Source organism: Protopterus annectens, chromosome 10.part0, assembly GCF_019279795.1.
Source record: "Protopterus annectens isolate FY-2018-M chromosome 10.part0, PAN1.0, whole genome shotgun sequence".
Lineage (NCBI taxonomy): Eukaryota > Metazoa > Chordata > Ceratodontiformes > Protopteridae > Protopterus > Protopterus annectens.
In genome coordinates this window covers 200,646,078-200,663,985 of record NC_056744.1, presented here as the reverse complement: position 1 = coordinate 200,663,985, position 17,908 = coordinate 200,646,078, and the positions used below count along the sequence as shown (strand labels likewise).

At 45.5% G+C, this 17,908-nt stretch overlaps 1 protein-coding gene across 2 annotated transcripts in view; it reads right to left on the bottom strand.

The window, feature by feature from the left end:
• COG1 (component of oligomeric golgi complex 1) overlaps window positions 1–17,908 on the bottom strand; it is an 829,165-nt gene that overhangs the window by 454,846 nt on the left and 356,411 nt on the right. The window lies entirely within an intron of this gene.

Sequence of the window (17,908 nt, the reverse complement as noted above, 5' to 3'; positions counted from 1 at the left end):
AGGTGGAACTTGGTGAAAGATGCCCACTCATCAGATTGGGAGAGTACTCTCTTGACAGCCTATAATGCTGAAGCTGAAGGAGAACCTGAAATTCATCTCATGGGAGTCAAAGTAGCTTACTTTGACAAACCCAGGAATTCCACTTGGCTCAGGTCCAAGACTGATGCCAATGTTGAGTTGCTCAGCGCCAAGGCTCCAAGAGGAAGTGACTGGTCCAAAAACCTTGAAGTTGAACCCATCTCCCAAATCCAGAATTTTGCTCCCAACATTCTTCTGGCTCCAATGAGACTAGAGCTAGCTGTCCAGGTCAGAAATGCCACTGGACTAGAAGAAAGCCAAGTCTTTGGATCTGAAGACCAGCTCTGGGATATGCTTGGATCTGTAATTCCCGAATCTGACAATGTATGAGCTACTACAGGATGAGGGGAAGAAACACAGTCCAACAATGGCCAAAGCTGGGAGGACTCCCAACTGAATCTTGGTCCTGTGGAATTTCCTCATCATCTAGTACACATATCTTCAGATAGGATCATGGTTTGATGACCAGTGACTATTCCATTCCTGAAGAAATGAAGACTGGAGCCGAGGAGAGACTGGTTCCAACAGAAAAAAATATGGCCACAGGAGAGGGACAGATTTTGATTCCATCAGGAATGGCTGACAGAAGAGCATGGGAGCCAAAGGTTTAGAGGACTTCAGCACCAGGGCCGAAGTGGCAAAAGCAGATGAAGACTGATCAGGAGGGCACTTTAGCAGCTTCTTGGTCTTTTCTTTAGGCCCTGTGACTTTATACCCTTTAAATTTGCCCAAGTAATTTTTGGCAGAAGGCGAACCTCCAGAATCATCAGACAAAGTTTTGGACAATTCTCCCACAGAGCCAGGGAGACGTTCCTCAAGAATAAGTTCATTCTCTCTCTCTCTCCACAATAGCTTGGATGCCAAATGCAGTGCAGACGGCACACTGTTCAAATAAGTGTGTAGCCCTGCAGCAGTACCTACATTTAGAGTTTGCATCTAAATTTGGTATCTTGTGGCTGCCAGCCGCACACTTTGATAAACCTAAAGGTTTTAAGCCATAGTGATACTAAACACAACAGCAATGAAATCTTAAAGACCAGGAATGTATTAATATCGAAATATAAAGGTATATATATATATATATATATATATATATATATATATACATATATAAAACTATACATACATTTGTTTTTAACTTGAAAAAAAGATGGTGACAGGATGCACAGAAAAGGAGAATAAAAAGTACAGTTTTGTACCTACCATAAATGTAGATGTTCGAAGATCCACATTGCTGCAGTCATAACCTGTGGGTAGTCCGCTGTCCTCGGTCGGCCCGAATACCAAAGTATTAGGCTGGCGTCGGTCATGGCGCTCAGATCTGACGTCAGTGCGTCCCGGTATTAAAGCGCATGACCGACGTCATATCCTCAGTCTTTTCTTGCCCCAGATGTCAGAAGGCCCAAAAAGAAAGGCCACAGTCTAAAATAGAAAAAACCTCCAAAACCCATGTACAAACAATATCTACAACCTAAACAAACAACCACTCCAAACTACAGAGGGGAAGGAGGGAAGGTAAATTGGACTGCAGCAATGTGGATCTTCGAACATCTACATTTATGGTAGGTACAAAACTGTACTATGTTCTTCATCTCACATTGCTGCAGTCATAACCTGTGGGTAGAATCCCAAAGCAAAAGTAAAGGGAGGTTGGCCAAATCATAAAGCATTGGGGGCTGCTAATAAGCCCTGCAAGACTGCAGTGGCAAACCCAGCCCTAGATTTGGAATAAAGAGGGAGATGGTAATGTTTAGAAAAAGTGTGCACTGGTAGCTACTCCCCTCAAAAAAGCAGTAGAAGTGGCAGTAGCCCTAGTGGAATGAGGTCTGATTCCAGCCGTAATCTCCTTACCATGATGAGAATAACAAAAGGCAATACAATGACCAATCCACTTAGAAATAGTTTGTTTAGAAACAGGTTTCCCCTGAGAGCTTAAAGCAAAAGAAACAAATAACTGTTGAGACTGTCTGAAACTTTTAGTCCTGCTCAAATAATAACGCAACTGCCTGTGAATATCCAAAGTGTGCAAAATTTTCTCCCCTTTATTTTGGGGATCAGCATGAAAAGTAGGCAAATGAATAGATTGGTTCAGGGCCACATTTGAAACCACTTTAGGCATAAAAGTAGGGTTAGTACGCAGAGATACCCTATCCTTATGAAAAATCAGGAAGGGCTCAACTGCCATGAGAGCCTGTAATTCAGAAACCCTTCTAGCAGACGTAATGGCCAACAAAAAAGCAGTCTTCCAAGACAAAAACTTTAACTCAGACGTAGCTGCAGGTTCAAAAGGAGGTAAAGTAAGTTTTTCCAACACAAAATTGAGATCCCAGGAAGGAGTAGGAGCTCTACGTGGGGGTCTTATGTTCTTTGCCCCTCTAAGGAATTGTTTAAACAAAGGATGAGAGAATAATGGTGGGTCACAGTCATAGTGAGCAGAAATGGCTGCAGCATGAAAGTACAGTTTTGTACCTACCATAAATGTAGATGTCCGAACAGGATAGCATCTGCAGTCCTTACAAATGGGTTGTCCTGTCGTCAGGCAGCCCTTCGGTCGGCCGGATTCCAAAGTCTGGGTCTGGCCTCGGCTGGTGTCGCACTTCACCCGACGTCATAGCTGCAGTTCTTCGGGTATAAAGGCATCAGCCGACGCCATTTTCCTCAGTGTTTCTTGCCCCAGATGCCAGTTGCCCTCTTGGAAAGCTAAATTTTTGGATAAATGCCAATGTTTCCAAATAGTAGAAGGCAAACACACAAAATAATCATGTATGTACATATATACAAACAAATACACCATAAGAGATCCCCCCCCAGCTAGCTATTAGGTGGGCAAATACCCTAGGAATACCACAGAGGGGAAGGAGGGTGGGTAATCCTGACTGCAGATGCTATCCTGTTTGGACATCTACATTTATGGTAGGTACAAAACTGTACTATGTCCTTCAAGGATGCATCTGCAGTCCTTACAAATGGGTAGAATACCATAGCTAAACTAGGGGAGGAGGAAGAAGAAATTATGGTGTAGTTAGGATCCCTTGCAAAACAGCAGTGGCAAACCCTGCTCGGGATCTAGAGTATAAAGGTAAGTTATAATGCTTGGCAAATGTATGCACGGAGGTCCAAGTAGCAGCCTCTATAATGTCCTTGGTAGACACTCCTCGTAAGAAAGCTGTGGTAGTGGCTGTAGCCCTTGTAGAGTGAGGTCTTATGTTCTGTGGAATTTCCTTTCCATGGTAGGAGTAACAGAATCTAATGCAATTTCCTATCCACTTGGAGATTGTCTGTTTGGAAATTGCTTTTCCTTCCCTTCCTGTTGCATATGCTACCAGAAGCTGGTCAGATTTTCTATTACCCTTGGTTCTGTCCAGGTAGTAGCGTAACTGTCTATGTACATCCAATGTATGCAGCAGTCTTTCCCCCCTGTTCTGTGGATTGGGAAAGAAGGTAGGTAGGTGGATTTCCTGGTTTAAAGACACTCTGGATACCACCTTAGGCATAAATGTAGGATTAGTTCTCATGGACACTCTATCTTGATGGAAGATTAGGAAGGGTTGTACTGCCATTAAAGCCTGTAGTTCCGAAACCCTTCTTGCTGAGGTAATTGCCAGCAGGAAAGCAGTTTTCCAGGATAGGTGTTGAAGATCTGCTGTTGCTGCTGGTTCGAAAGGGGGAAGTGTCAATTTTTCTAGTACAAAGTTCAAGTCCCATGCTGGTAATGGGGGTTTCCTAGGAGGTTTTACATTCTTGATTCCTCTCAGAAACTGCCTGAGTAGAGGATGCGAAAAGACAGGTGGATCGAAGCTGTATTCTGCAGAAATAGCTGATGCATGTATTTTGATGGAGGAATAGGACAGGCCTGTATGGAAAAGCTCTGCCAAATACTCCAGGATGTTGGCAATGTCTACCTTTGACACATCTTTGCCCCTGTCGGTACTCCAAATGAGAAACCTCTTCCATTTTCCTGCATAGTTCCTTCTTGTTGAAGGTCTGCGGGCCTCAAGGATAATGTCTTTAACCCTTTGGGATAAATCTGGGTTAGTTGCTCTTATGTAATGTTCCAGGCAGTCAGTTGCAGAGTTTTCAGGTTTGGATGCAGGATGTTGTAATTGCTCTGGGTTAACATCAAGGGAATCAGGGGTAGTGTCCACATTCTCCCCCGAGACATGCTCCACAGTAATGGGTACCAATGTTGTCTTGGCCAGTCTGGAGCTATCAGGATGATCCTTGAACGTTCCTCTTTGATTTTCAATAGCACCTTGTGCATCAAAGGGAGAGGTGGGAATGCATATGCTGTCAGGTCTTTCCAACTGAAGGATAGAGAGTTCACCTTCCAAGCAAGTGGGTGGTATGTCCTTGTGCAGAATTTCTTGAGCTGGTGATTGAGTGTGGATGCGAATAGGTCTATTTGTGGCAGTCCCCATTTCTTTGTGATGGCCTTGAAAATGTTCGGGTGTAGCATCCATTCGTGAGCATCCGAGGTAGTTCTGCTTAATGTGTCTGCTAGGATGTTTTCTTTTCCCGGTACAAAAATTGCTTGTAACTGAATGTTGTAACTCAGAGCCATATTCCAAAGGTCCAGGGCCATTCGGCATAGAGGGTATGAATGAGTGCCTCCTTGTTTGTTGATGTACCACATGACTGCGGTGTTGTCTGTCCTTATCATCAACTGGCCTTCTTGGAGGAATGGTCTGAAATTCTGGATTGCTAGTTGTACTGCCAGCATTTCTTTTTGATTTATGTGCAGGTGCAGCTGCTCTGGAGTCCATAAGCCTTGTATGCACTTGTCCAGCATATGGGCCCCCCAACCGAGGTCTGAGGCGTCCGTTGTGATGGTTTGGCTTGGTTGAATGCTGTGGAAGGGCAAACCTGGGTTTGACTGGCATGTCCGAGCCCACCACAGGAACTCTTGTTTCAGGCATGGAATTAGTGGTATTTCGGTTTCTAAGCTGTGCCTGTGTTGAGACCATAAATTCTTTAGGTACCACTGTAGTTTTCTCATATGTAGTCTGGCATGGGGGACCAGGATTATGCAGGATGCCATGAAGCCCAAGGCCTGCAGTACTTTCCTTGCTGTTAGTTTGTTCTGCTTTGTTAATGCCAAAAAATAGAGAGGAAGTTGTTTTTGTTTTTCTGCAGTTAGGAATGCCATCTGTTTTACTGTGTCCAATTCTGCACCTAAGAAGGTTATTGTTTGGGATGGTATCAGTCTTGACTTTTTATATTGACTGTGTATCCCAGGGCCTGTAGTAAGCAAATGACTCTTTGTAAGTCTTCTGTTAGCTTGTTTTTGTTGTCCGCTTGTATTAGACAGTCGTCCAGGTATGGATAAATTTGGATTCCCTGAAGCCTGCAGTGAGCGATTACTGATGCCAGGCATTTCGTGAACACTCTGGGCAGTAGATAAGCCAAAGGGCAATGCTGAGAATTGATAATGCTCTGATCCTGCAAGAAATCTGAGGTATCTTCTGCAATGTGGTCGTATGGGGACGTGCAGGTATGCCTCCTTGAGATCTAGAGTTACCAGCCAAAACTCCTTGCCCAGCATGGGAAGAAGTTGCTGTAGGGTCAGCATTTTGAATTTTGGAACAATGATGTATGTGTTTAAAGCGGACAGGTCGAGAATAGGCCTCCAATTTTTTTATTTTCTTGGTACCAGGAAGAGTCTGGAGTAAAATCCCTTGCCTTGTTCCATAGATGGTACTCTTTCCACAGCTCTCATCCTTGCTAATTGAGCTATTTGTTTTAGAGCTTCTGTCTTTTGATTTGGTGGTAGGTTTGGCATTCCTCTTTTTCCGGGTAAAGTGTGGAAATGAAACCTGTAGCCTTGGTCTATAGTTTGCAAAATCCACTTGTCTCTTGTGATACAGTGCCAGTTTTTTGAAAATAATGCTAACTTTCCGCCTAAGGGTGATGCTGTTTGTTCCCTGGTAGGCGGTGTCAAAGCCAAGTCACTGTGATTGTCCTGTTGTAGTGGCAGTGGTTGTGTCTGTGCCTCGTTGGTTGTTACCTTGCCACTGGCGTCCCCTGTAGGCACCTCCTCTGGATTGATTTCTGCCTCTTGTACGCCTATTCCTCCCTCTCTGAGTTTTAGAGGAGTCTGGAAAGGACCAATTTTTGGAAGGCCAGTTCCTGCTAAACCTTGGGGGCTGCACCTGTAAGAAATCTTTTACTGTTTGTACAGATTTTGCCTTCTCTTCCATTTTCTTCAGTACCTGTTGGGCAGGAGAACCAAATAAACTGACCTTATCCATAGGAGCATCTAATAGCTTTGCTTTAACATGATCCGGCAGGACCTGTTCTTTCAACCATGCATGTCTTCTTATAACTGTGCCGGTCATGGCTGATCTAAATGAAGCCTCCAGTGCATCATAGCCACATTTTAAGGAATGGTTACTAACCTGCTGAATGTTATTCACCATTTCTAGAACATATTTCTTATCTAAAGAATCATCCGAGGACAGTTTCTTAGTTAACTGATCAAGCATAAACTCTTGGTATTGGATCATATGGAACTGACAGTTCAATGCTCTAGCTGAGAGAGTAGCAGAGGTGTATACTTTTTTACCCCATCTCTCTAAGGACCTGGATTCCCTTTCAGAAGGGAGAGGGTTTTTAGCTGAGGTCGAAGCTACTGCCTTAGGCCCCTGGGAGATAGTCTCAGGATCTGCGAAAGGAGCCTTGTATAAATGGTGATGAGTGTCCGGGACCCTGTAGAAAGTACAGTTTTGTACCTACCATAAATGTAGATGTCCGAACAGGATAGCATCTGCAGTCATAACAAATGGGTTGTCCTGTCGTCAGGCAGCCCTTCGGTCGGCCAGATTCCAAAGTCTGGGACCGGCTTCGGCTGATGTCGCACTTCACCCGACGTCATCTCTGCTGGTCTTCGGGTATAAAGGCATCAGCCGACGCCATTTTCCTCAGTGTTTCTTGCCCCAGATGCCAGTTGCCCTCTTGATAAGCTAAATTTTGGATAAATGCCAATGTTTCCAAAAAAGTAGAAGGCAAACACAAAAAATAACAATGTATGTACATATATACAAACAAATACACCATAAGAGACTCCCCCCCAGCTAGCTATTAGGAGGGTAAATACCTAGGAGTACCACAGAGGGAAGGAGGGTGGGTAATCCTGACTGCAGATGCTATCCTGTTCGGACATCTACATTTATGGTAGGTACAAAACTGTACTATGTCCTTCAAGGATGCATCTGCAGTCATAACAAATGGGTAGAATACCATAGCCAAACTAGGGAGGAGGAAGAAGAATTATGGTGTAGTTAGGATCCCTTGCAGTACAGCAGTGGCAAACCCTGCTCGGGATCTAGAGTATAGAGGTAAATTATAATGCTTGGCAAATGTATGCACGGAGGTCCAAGTAGCCGCCTCAATAATGTCCTTGGTTGCCACTCCTCGTAAGAAAGCTGTGGTAGTGGCTGTAGCCCTTGTAGAATGAGGTCTTATGTTCTGTGGAATTGGTTTTCCGTGGTAGGAGTAACAGTATCTTATGCAATTTCCTATCCATTTGGAGATTGTCTGTTTGGAAATTGCTTTTCCTTCCCTTCCTGTTGCATAGGCTACTAAAAGCTGGTCAGTTTTTCTGTCACCTTTGGTTCTGTCCAGGTAGTAGCGTAACTGTCTATGTACATCCAAGGTATGCAGCAGTCTTTCCCCCCTGTTCTGTGGATTGGGAAAGAAGGTAGGTAGGTGGATTGCCTGGTTTAAAGACACTCTGGATACCACCTTGGGCATAAATGTAGGATTAGTTCTCATGGACACCCTATCTTGATGGAAGATTAGGAAGGGTTGTACTGCCATTAAGGCCTGTAGTTCAAACCCTCCTTGCTGAAGTAATTGCCAGTAGGAAAGCAGTTTTCCATGATAGGTGTTGAAGATCTGCTGTTGCTGCTGGTTCAAATGGAGGGAGTGTCAATTTTTCTAGCACAAAGTTCAAGTCCCATGCTGGTAATGGTGGTTTCCTAGGAGGTTTTACATTCTTGATCCCTCTGAGGAACTGCCTGAGTAGAGGATGCGAAAAGACAGGTGGATCGAAGCTGTATTCTGCTGAAATAGCTGATGCATGTATCTTGATGGAGGAATAGGACAGGCCTGTATGTGGAAGCTCTGCCAAGTACTCCAGGATGTTAGCAATATCTATGTTCGACACATCTTTTCCTCTTTCAGTACTCCAAATGACAAATCTTTTCCATTTTCCTGCATAGTTCCTTCTTGTTGAAGGTCTGTGGGCTTCAAGGATAATGTCTTTAACCCTTTGGGATAGGTCTGGGTTAGTTGCTGCTATGTGATGTTCCAGGCAGTCAGTTGCAAGGTTTTTAGGTTTGGGTGCATGATGTTGTAGTTGTTCTGAGTTAACATCAAAGGCATCAGGGTATTGACCACATTCTCCCTGAGACATGCTCCTCTGCAATGGATACCAGTGTAGACATGGCCAATTCGGAGCTATCAGGATTATCCTTGGGCGTTCCTCTTTGATTTTCAGTAGTACCTTGTGCATCAAAGGAAGAGGTGGAAATGCATATGCTGTCAGGCCTTTCCAACTGAAGGATAGAGAGTCCACCTTCCATGCAAGTGGGTGGTATGACCTTGTGCAGAATTTTTTGAGCTGGTGATTGAGTGGGGATGCGAATAGGTCTATTTGTGGCATTCCCCATTTCTTTGTGATGGCCTTGAAGATGTCCGGGTGTAGCATCCATTCGTGAGCATCCGAGGTGGTTCTGCTTAACATGTCTGCTAGGGTGTTTTCTTTTCCCGGCACAAATACTGCCTGTAACTGGATGTTGTAGCTCAGAGCCATATTCCAAAGGTCCAGAGTCATTCTGCATAGGGGTATGAATGAGTGCCTCCCTGTTTGTTGATGTACCACATGACTGTGGTGTTGTCTGTCCTTATCATTAAATGGCCTTCTTTGAGGAATGGTCTGAATTTCTGGATTGCTAGTTTTACTGCCAGCATTTCTTTTGGTTTATGTGCAGGTGCAGCTGGTCTGGAGTCCACAATCCTTGTATGCATTTGTCCAACATGTGCCCCAGCCTAGGTCTGAGGCGTCCGTTGTGATGGTTTGGCTTGCTTGAAAGTTGTGGAAGGGCAAGCCTGGGTTTGACTGGCATGCTTGAGCCCACCATAGGAACTCCTGTTTCAGGCATGGGATTAGTGGGATTTCGGTTTCTAAGCTGTGCCTGTGTTGAGACCATAAATTCTTTAGGTACCACTGTAGCTTTCTCATATGCAGTCTGGCATGTGGGACCAAGATTATGCATGATGCCATGAAGCCCAAGGCCTGCAGTACTTTTCTTGCTGTTAGTTTGTTCTGCTTTGTTAATGCCAAGAAGTAAAGAGGAGTTGTTTTGTTTTTCTGCAGTTAGGAATGCCATTTGTTTTGCTGTGTCCAATTCCGCACCCAAGAATGTTCTTGTTTGGGATGGTATCAGTCTTGACTTTTGTAAATTGACTGTGTATCCCAGGGCTTGTAGTAAGCAAATGACTCTTTGTAAATCTGTTGTCAGCTTGCTTTTGTTGTCCGCTTGTAACAGGCAGTCGTCCAGGTATGGATAAATTTGGATTCCCTGTAGCCTGCAGTGAGCGATTACTGATGCCAGGCATTTTGTGAATACTCTGGGCGCAGTAGATAAGCCAAAGGGCAATGCTGAGAATTGATAATGCTCTGATCCTGCAAGAAATCTGAGGTATCTTCTGCAATTTGGTCGTATGGGGATGTGCAGGTATGCCTCCTTGAGATCTAGAGTTACCAGCCAACACTCCTTGCCCAGCATGGGAAGAAGTTGCTGAAGGGTCAGCATTTTGAACTTTGGGACAATGATGTATGTGTTTAAGACGGACAGGTCGAGAATAGGTCTCCAACTTTTCTCTTTTCTTGGTACTAGGAAGAGTCTGGAGTAGAATCCTTTGCCCTGTTCTGTTATTGGTACTCTTTCCACAGCTCTTATCTTTATTAATTGCGCTATCTGCTTTAGAGCTTCTGTTTTTTGATTTGGAGGTAGGTTTGGCATTCCTCTTTTTACTGGTAAGGTGTGGAAGTGGAACCTGTAACCTTGGTCTATGGTTTGCAAAATCCACTTGTCTTTTGTGATATAGTGCCAATTTTTCGAAAATAAGGCTAACTTTTCGCCTAAAGGTGCTGTTATTTGCTCCCTGGTAGGCAGTGTCAGAGCCAAGTCACTGTGATTGTCCTGTTGCAGTGGCAGTGGTTGTGTCTGTGCCTCGGTTATTGCCTTGCCACTGTCGTCCTCTGTAGGCACCTCCTCTGGATTGATTTCTGCCTCTAGAGCGTCTATTCCTGCCTCTTTGAGATTTTGAGGAGTCTGGAAAGGACCAATTTTTGGCAGGCCAGTTCCTGCTAAACCTTGGGGGCTGAACCTGTAAGAAATCCTTAACTGTTTGTACAGATTTTGCCTTTTCTTCCATTTTCTTCATTACTTGCTGAGCAGGTGTACCAAATAGACTGGCTTTATCCATAGGAGCATCTAACAGCTTTGCTTTAACATGATCCGGCAAGACCTGTTCTTTCAACCATGCATGCCTTCTTATCACTGTGCCAGTCATGGCTGATCTAAATGAAGCCTCCAGTGCATCATAGCCACATTTTAAAGAATGGTTACTAACCTGCTGAATGTTATTCACCATTTCTAAAACATATTTCTTATCTAAGGAATCATCAGTGGACAGCTTCTTAGTTAACTGATCAAGCATAAACTCTTGGTATTGGATCATATGAAACTGACAGTTTAAAGCTCTAGCTGAGAGAGTAGCAGAGGTGTAAACTTTTTCCCCATCTCTAAGGACCTGGATTCCCTTTCAGAAGGAATAGGGTTTTTTGCTGAGGTTGAGGCTACTGCCTTAGGCCCCTAGGATATAGTCTCAGGATCTGCAAGTGGGGCCTTGTAAAGGTGGTGATGAGTGTCTGGCACCCTGTAAAATCTATCTGGTTTGGCAGGGGCTGGAGGTAAAGTATCAGGAGTAGTGCAAACATCATTAAATGCATCATCCACAACAGGCAGTACTGGAGGTATAGCTAAGGGCCTATGTTGTGGTAAGTGCAGAAATGTCCTAAGCCTTTTTCTTGAATCTGAGAAATCTTGTCCCTGCCATTGGAATTGTTCTCTCATGGCATGTAAGGTTTCCCCAAAGGAAAATTCCTCTGGTGGAGAGGCAGATGGAATGGATTCTTCAGCATCGGAATCTTCATAAGTAGAAAAATGAGCCTCTGGCTGATCTGTAATGTCTGAGTCATCCGAAGAATCATCAGAGGACACTGGCTCGGGGCTCTGCTCTAGGTCTCTTTTCTGGGGCTGAGAGGCCCTGTCTGGGTGAGATTGGGATCCCCTAATTAAGGATATTAAATCCTCTGCCAGAGTAAGCATTTGTGAACTAGAAGTGGGCCTGTGTGAGGGGGGCTTAACAGGCACTGATTTAACAGTTTTGGCTGCTTTAGCCCTGGCAAAGGCCTTAATAGACATGGCTGCAGGAGGCCTAGCAGCACCACGTGCTGGGGTAGAGACATCCAAAGGAATGGTGTCTGATAAATCACTAGGAACCACAGTAGTAGGCAGAACTTCTGAGGCCGATTCAACTAAGGTAGCAGGAGCCTCAGTAGTAGTCGTGGATTCAGCTGAAGATTGACCGGTTTTCGGTTTCGCCGAAACCGAGACACTCGCTTGCTTAACCGTGGTTTCGGCGAAACCGCGGACGCGAGTGTCGGTCTTTTCTTTGCGTTTTAACAATTTGGGTAGTCGGAGGATCCGACGGCATAATGTACGCAAAATCTGAGCCGAAAAACTGTTCAGCAAACTCCGACCGACGCCTAAGCGTGTCGGTTGAAGGAAGCACAGGCGAACAAGCTGCTACGTCGTGGTCTGGGCCTAAGCAAGGCAGGCAGTAAGAGTGGAAATCTTTATGAGGTATTTGTTTCCCACAAGTTAAACAGTTATTGACTTTTTCTGACATCGGCTGAGGCAAGAAAGAGTCCCCAACGGGGTACTTAGCTTTTAGAAGTCTTGAGTAGTATTCGGTAGTAGTAATCTCTGGATCTGACCGACCGGCACTTGCGAACAGCTTCTGCTTCGGGCGCCGCGCGGCAAGAAAGACTGAGGAAAATGGCGTCGGCTGATGCCTTTATACCCGAAGACCAGCAGAGATGACGTCGGGTGAAGTGCGACATCAGCCGAAGCCAGACCCAGACTTTGGAATCCGGCCGACCGAAGGGCTGCCTGACGACAGGACAACCCATTTGTTATGACTGCAGATGCATCCTTGAAGGACATCCTATCGGGCTAAGCAGGGGCTGGAGGTAAAGTATCAGGAGCAGTGCAAGCATCATTAAATGCATCATCCACAACAGGAAGAACTGGAGGTATAGCTAAAGGCCTATGTTGCGGTAAGTGTAAAAAGGTCCTAAGCCTTTTCCTTGAATCTGAGAAATCTTGCCCCTGCCATTGGAATTGCTCTCTCATGGCATGTAAAGTTTCCCCAAAAGAAAACTCCTCTGGTGGGGAAGCTGAAGGAATCGATTCTTCAGCATCGGAATCTTCATAAGTAGAAAAGGGAGCCTCTGGATGGTCTGTATTGTCTGTATCATCAGAAGAGTCATCTGAGGACACTGGCTCAGGGGCTCTACTCTAGGTCTCTTTTCTGGAGGTTGAGAGGCCCTGTCTGGGTGAGATTGGGATCCCCTTATTAAAGAGATGAGATCCTCTGCCAGAGTAAGCATTTGAGAACTGGAGCTGGGCCTGTGAGAGGGGGGCTTAACAGGTACAGACTTAGAAGTTTTGCTGCTTTAGCCCTGGCAAAGGCCTTTATAGACATGGCTGCAGGAGGCCTGGCAGCACCACGTGCTGGGGTGGAAACATCCAAAGGGATGGTGTCCGATAAATCTTGTGAAACCACAGGAGTAGGTAAAACTTCAGTGGCCGATTCAACTAGGGTAGAGGGGCCTCGGTAGTAGTCATGGATTCGCTGAAGATTGAACCGTTTGCTCGGTTTCGCGAAACCGACACTCGCGGTTTGGTTAACCGTGGTTTCGGCGAAACCGGACTGCGATGTCGGTCCTTTTCTTTGCGTTTCTTAACAATTTGAGTAGTCGGAGGATCCGGCGGCATTATGTACAAAATCTGAGCGAAAAACTGTTCAGCAAACTCCGACCGATGCCTAAGCGTTAAATCGGGTTGAAAGAAGCACAGGCTAAACAAGCTGCTACGCCGTGGTCTGGGCCTAAACAAGGTAAGCAGTAAGAGTGGAAATCTTTATGAGGTATTTATTTCCCACAAGTTAAACAGTTATTCACTTTTTCTGACATTGGCTGAGGCAAGAAAGAGTCCCCAACGGGTACTTAGCTTTTAGAAGTCTTAGTAGTATTCGGTAGTAGTAATCTCTGGATCTGACCGACCGGCACTTGCGAACAGCTTCTGCTTCCGGCGCCACGCGGCAAGAAAGACTGGGGAAAACGGCGTCGGCTGATGCCTTTATACCCGAAGAACTGCAGCTATGACGTCGGGTGAAGTGCGACACCAGCCGAGGCCAGACCCAGACTTTGGAATCCGGCCGACCGAAGGGCTGCCTGACGACAGGACAACCCATTTGTAAGGACTGCAGATGCATCCTTGAAGGACATCTTTTACAGAGGAGAAAGACAAACCTTTGTCTAATAATTCTGTAAGATATTGAAGAGAAACACTCAAATTAGGCCTGGAAACATCAAAACTCCTTGCTGTGCTCCAAATAAAAAATCTCCTCCATTTATCAGCATAAACTTTCCTTGTACTAGGCCGTCTGGCCTCCAAAATAACATTCAAAACCTGTTGAGGAAGCTTCGACCCCCCAGGTTCTAGAAAAGAATATGCCAGCTGTTAGATGCAGGGACTGAATCCTGACATTGAGGAAATGATTGCCCGCCTGGGACAAAAGGTGTGGAATTGAAGGCAAAGGCCAAGGAGGCTCCCGTACTAAACTCCTCAGCAGAGGGTACCCAGTGCTGTCGAGGCCAATCTGGAGCTATTAGAATCATGGAGGGCTTGTCTTGTCTGACCTTCAAGAGCACCTTGGGAAGGAGAGGCAGAGGAGGAAAGGCATAGATGTGAAGATTGCTCCAACTGAATGATAGAGCATCCACTTTCCAAGCTGTGGGATGAAACGTCTTTGTGCAAAACTTTGGCAACTGGAAGTTTAGTGGAGAAGCGAACAGATCTATGTCTGGAGTCCCCCACATCACTGTCAACTGTCGAAATACATGAGGATCCAACTTCCACTCGTGGGGATCCACCATCTGTCTGCTCAAAACATCTGCTAAGGAGTTCTGTGCTCCTGGCAGAAACCTTGCCTGAAGAGTGAGGTGCATACTGAGAGCAGTCTCCCACAGAATCATAGCTTGTCTGCAAAGAGGGTACGAATGGGTTCCCCCTTGCTTGTTGATGTACCACATGACAGTTGTGTTGTCTGTTTGAATCAACACTTGTCCCGGGTGAAGTAAATCCTTGAAAGCCATCAATGCAAATTGGACTGCTAACATCTCCTTCAAGTTGATATGTAAATGTTGAAGTCTGGCAGGCCACGTGTCTTGAACCCACTTTCCATTGAGGTGTGCTCCCCAAGCCTTGTCCGAGGCATCTGTCGTTAAGATCTGACTCGCCTCTGGTCGAGTCACAGAGAGTCCCTTGTTTAGGTGACATTCCTGAGCCCACCACAAAAATTCCTTTTGAATGCAAGGTATTATTTGAATGACAGTGTCCAGATCGTGGCAGTGTTGTGTCCATACATTTTGAGATACCATTGTAGCTTCCTCATATGCAGTTTGGCATTGGGAAGCACCAGAATACAAGATGCCATGAACCCCAAGGCTTGAAGGACTGTCCTTGCAGTCAGCCTGGACCGTAGAGACAATTGCTGGAAGTAAAGTGTAAGGTTTCTTTGCTTGTCCGGGGTCAAAAGCCATCTGGGAAGCTGTATTCAGTCTCACACCCAGAAAGCACATTTCCTGAGAGGGTACTAGACCGACTTTGTTTCGTTCACAGAATACCCTAGGCACCTTAACACTGCCATAACATACTGTAGATGGTGAAGAAGCTTGTTTGTCTTGAGCAAGAATCAGGCAATCGTCCAAATACGGATAAATTTGTATTCCTCTTAACCTTAAGAAGGCTATCACGGGCCAGAACCTTTGTGAACACCCTGGCAGTAGATAAGCCAAAGGGCAATGCAGAGAACTGATAATGTAAAGTCCCAGCCGAAAGCAGGAATCTCCTGCAACTGGGTCTGATAGGAACATGAAGATAAGCCTCTTTGAGATCCAGAGTTACCATCCAGTGGTCTTTGCCCAACAGAGGCAGAAGTTGTTGCAACGTCAACATTTTGAATTTTGGAATGTCCAGGTATGTGTTGAGGATAGATAAATCCAAAATTGGTCTCCAAGTGTTTCCTTTCTTTGGTACAAGAAACAGGCGAGAATAAAATCCTAGGCCCACTTCTGACATAGGGACCTGCTGTATAGCCCCATTTGAAGAAGTAAAGAAATCTGTTTGTGAGCCTCTACTCTTTGCTGAGGAGGAACGTCTGGCATGCCTTTGAAAGGAGGCAATGTGTGGAAATAAAACTTGTAGCCTCGGTTTATAATGTCCAATACCCATTTGTCCTGGGTGACTAAAAGCCAGTTTTGCTTGAAAAGAGCTAACTTTCCTCCCAAAGGAGCTGCCAGACAGGAGGGATCTGGCAGCTGAAGATGCAGGTCATTGGGCCTGTTTACGAAAGGACTGGCCCCTGCCCTCACTAGTAGATGGTGCAGGGGAACTCCACGTTCTAGGCCTAAAAGAACCCTGAGCTCTGCCCCTACCACGTCTAGATCTGCCCCTAGACTGTAAATCAGAAGAAGGGTAAGCCCATCCCTTAGTAGGCCAATTTCTGCTAAACTTAGGGGGCTGCACCTGCAAAAAATCTTTAACAGTCTGCACAGACTTAGCCTTGTCTTCCATTTTCTTTAAGACAGACTCCACAGGAGGACCAAACAAAACTTCAGACTGTAAAGGAGCATCCAAAATTCTAGCTTTAACATGCTCTGACAAACTCTGATCCTTAAGCCAGGCGTGCCTGCGAATAACTGATCCAGTGGCAGCCACCCTGGAAGAAGCCTGTAAAGCATCGAAACCACACTGCAAGGAATGCTTACCCACCTGATCAGAGGCATGAACCAACTCCTGTAATTCCTTACACTCTATGCCCTCTGCCAAAGCATCTACCTTAGATTTTAATTGAGTAAGGAGAAAATTCTGGTACTTTAACATATGAAACTGGCAATTCAAAGCCCTCATTGCTAGAGTGGAAGAGGTGTACACTTTTTTACCCCACCTATCCAAAGCTCTAGATTCTTTATCCATAGGAACTGGGTTCTTTACAACAGAAGCCCTGACACCCTTAGGTCCCTGACTAATAGTTTCTGGGTCAGCCCTTGGGCTCTTATACAGATATTTATGAGCCTCAGGCACCCTGTAATACCTATCAGGTTTAACTGGCGCAGGAGGCAAAGAGTCTGGATTAAGGGAAGCCTCAGAGAAAACATCCTGAACAACATCCAAAACAGGAGTTATAGCTAAGGGCCGATGTTGAGGCAAAAACAAAAATTCCCTAAGCCTCTTCCGGGAATCCGAGAAATCCTGACCTTCCCATTTAAAATGCTCCCTCATAGAATGCAAGGTTTCTGAGAAGGAAAAATCCTCTGGAGGAGAAGCAGAAGGACTGGAATCCTCTGCGTCCGAATCTGAATAAGGAGGAAAATCCTGAGTGTCTTCAGCAAGACTCTGAGTAATCTGAAGCCTGTTCCAAACTTTCCACTTCTGGCTCCACCCTAGGCCTCTTATCTGGAGGGGGCATAGAACCCCTGATTAAGGAAATTAAATCTTCTGCCATTTTAAGCATGTGTTTTATAGGCACAGAGCCTGCAGAACTAGGACTGACACCTGAGGAGGGTAAACCAGGCCTGCCCTTAGAAGGTACCTTAGAGACTGAAGGAGAAGGCCTAACCACCTTAGGCAAAGAAGGGAGTACAGCAACCTGAGAGGCCCCGTCAGCCTGACCTGACTCCTGTGAGGCCACATCTTGCAAAATTAATGTCTCCCCCTGAGACTCAGCTGAAACCTCGGCTGGATCTACAGATTCCAGCGTAGTTTCTAAAGAACCGGCGTCCGGAACGGACGACTCATCCTGCTTGGACCTTAACGACTTATCCTTGCGCTTCTTAGTAGAAGCGGGCGTCGGAGGATCCGACGGCATATTGTAATTACACCGCTTCCCAAAGACAAGCCTAGCGCAATCTAACCTACGTTTAATGGTGCGCTTATTAAACCTAGCACAAAAGCGACACCCGACTACGTCATGCTCAGGCCCCAAAACAGGGAATACAGAGAGAGTGGTAATCCCTATGCGGTATTTGTTTCCCACAAGAAATACAATTATTCACTTTTTCTGACATCCGAAATTAATTGAGGCAAGAAAAAACAAAAATATTCCCCAACGGGGTACTTAGCCCAACTTGGTTTCGGTCTGAAACTCGAAATACGAAAATTTCAGAGCATGAACGGCACTTGCAAACGCTGCTTCTGCTTCGGACCATGCGGCAAAAAAGACTGAGGATATGACGTCGGTCATGCGCTTTAATACCGGGACGCACTGACGTCAGATCTGAGCGCCATGACCGACGCCAGCCTAATACTTTGGTATTCGGGCCGACCGAGGACAGCGGACTACCCACAGGTTATGACTGCAGCAATGTGAGATGAAGAACATCAACTATTTCTCTAACCAAGTATGAAAGGGG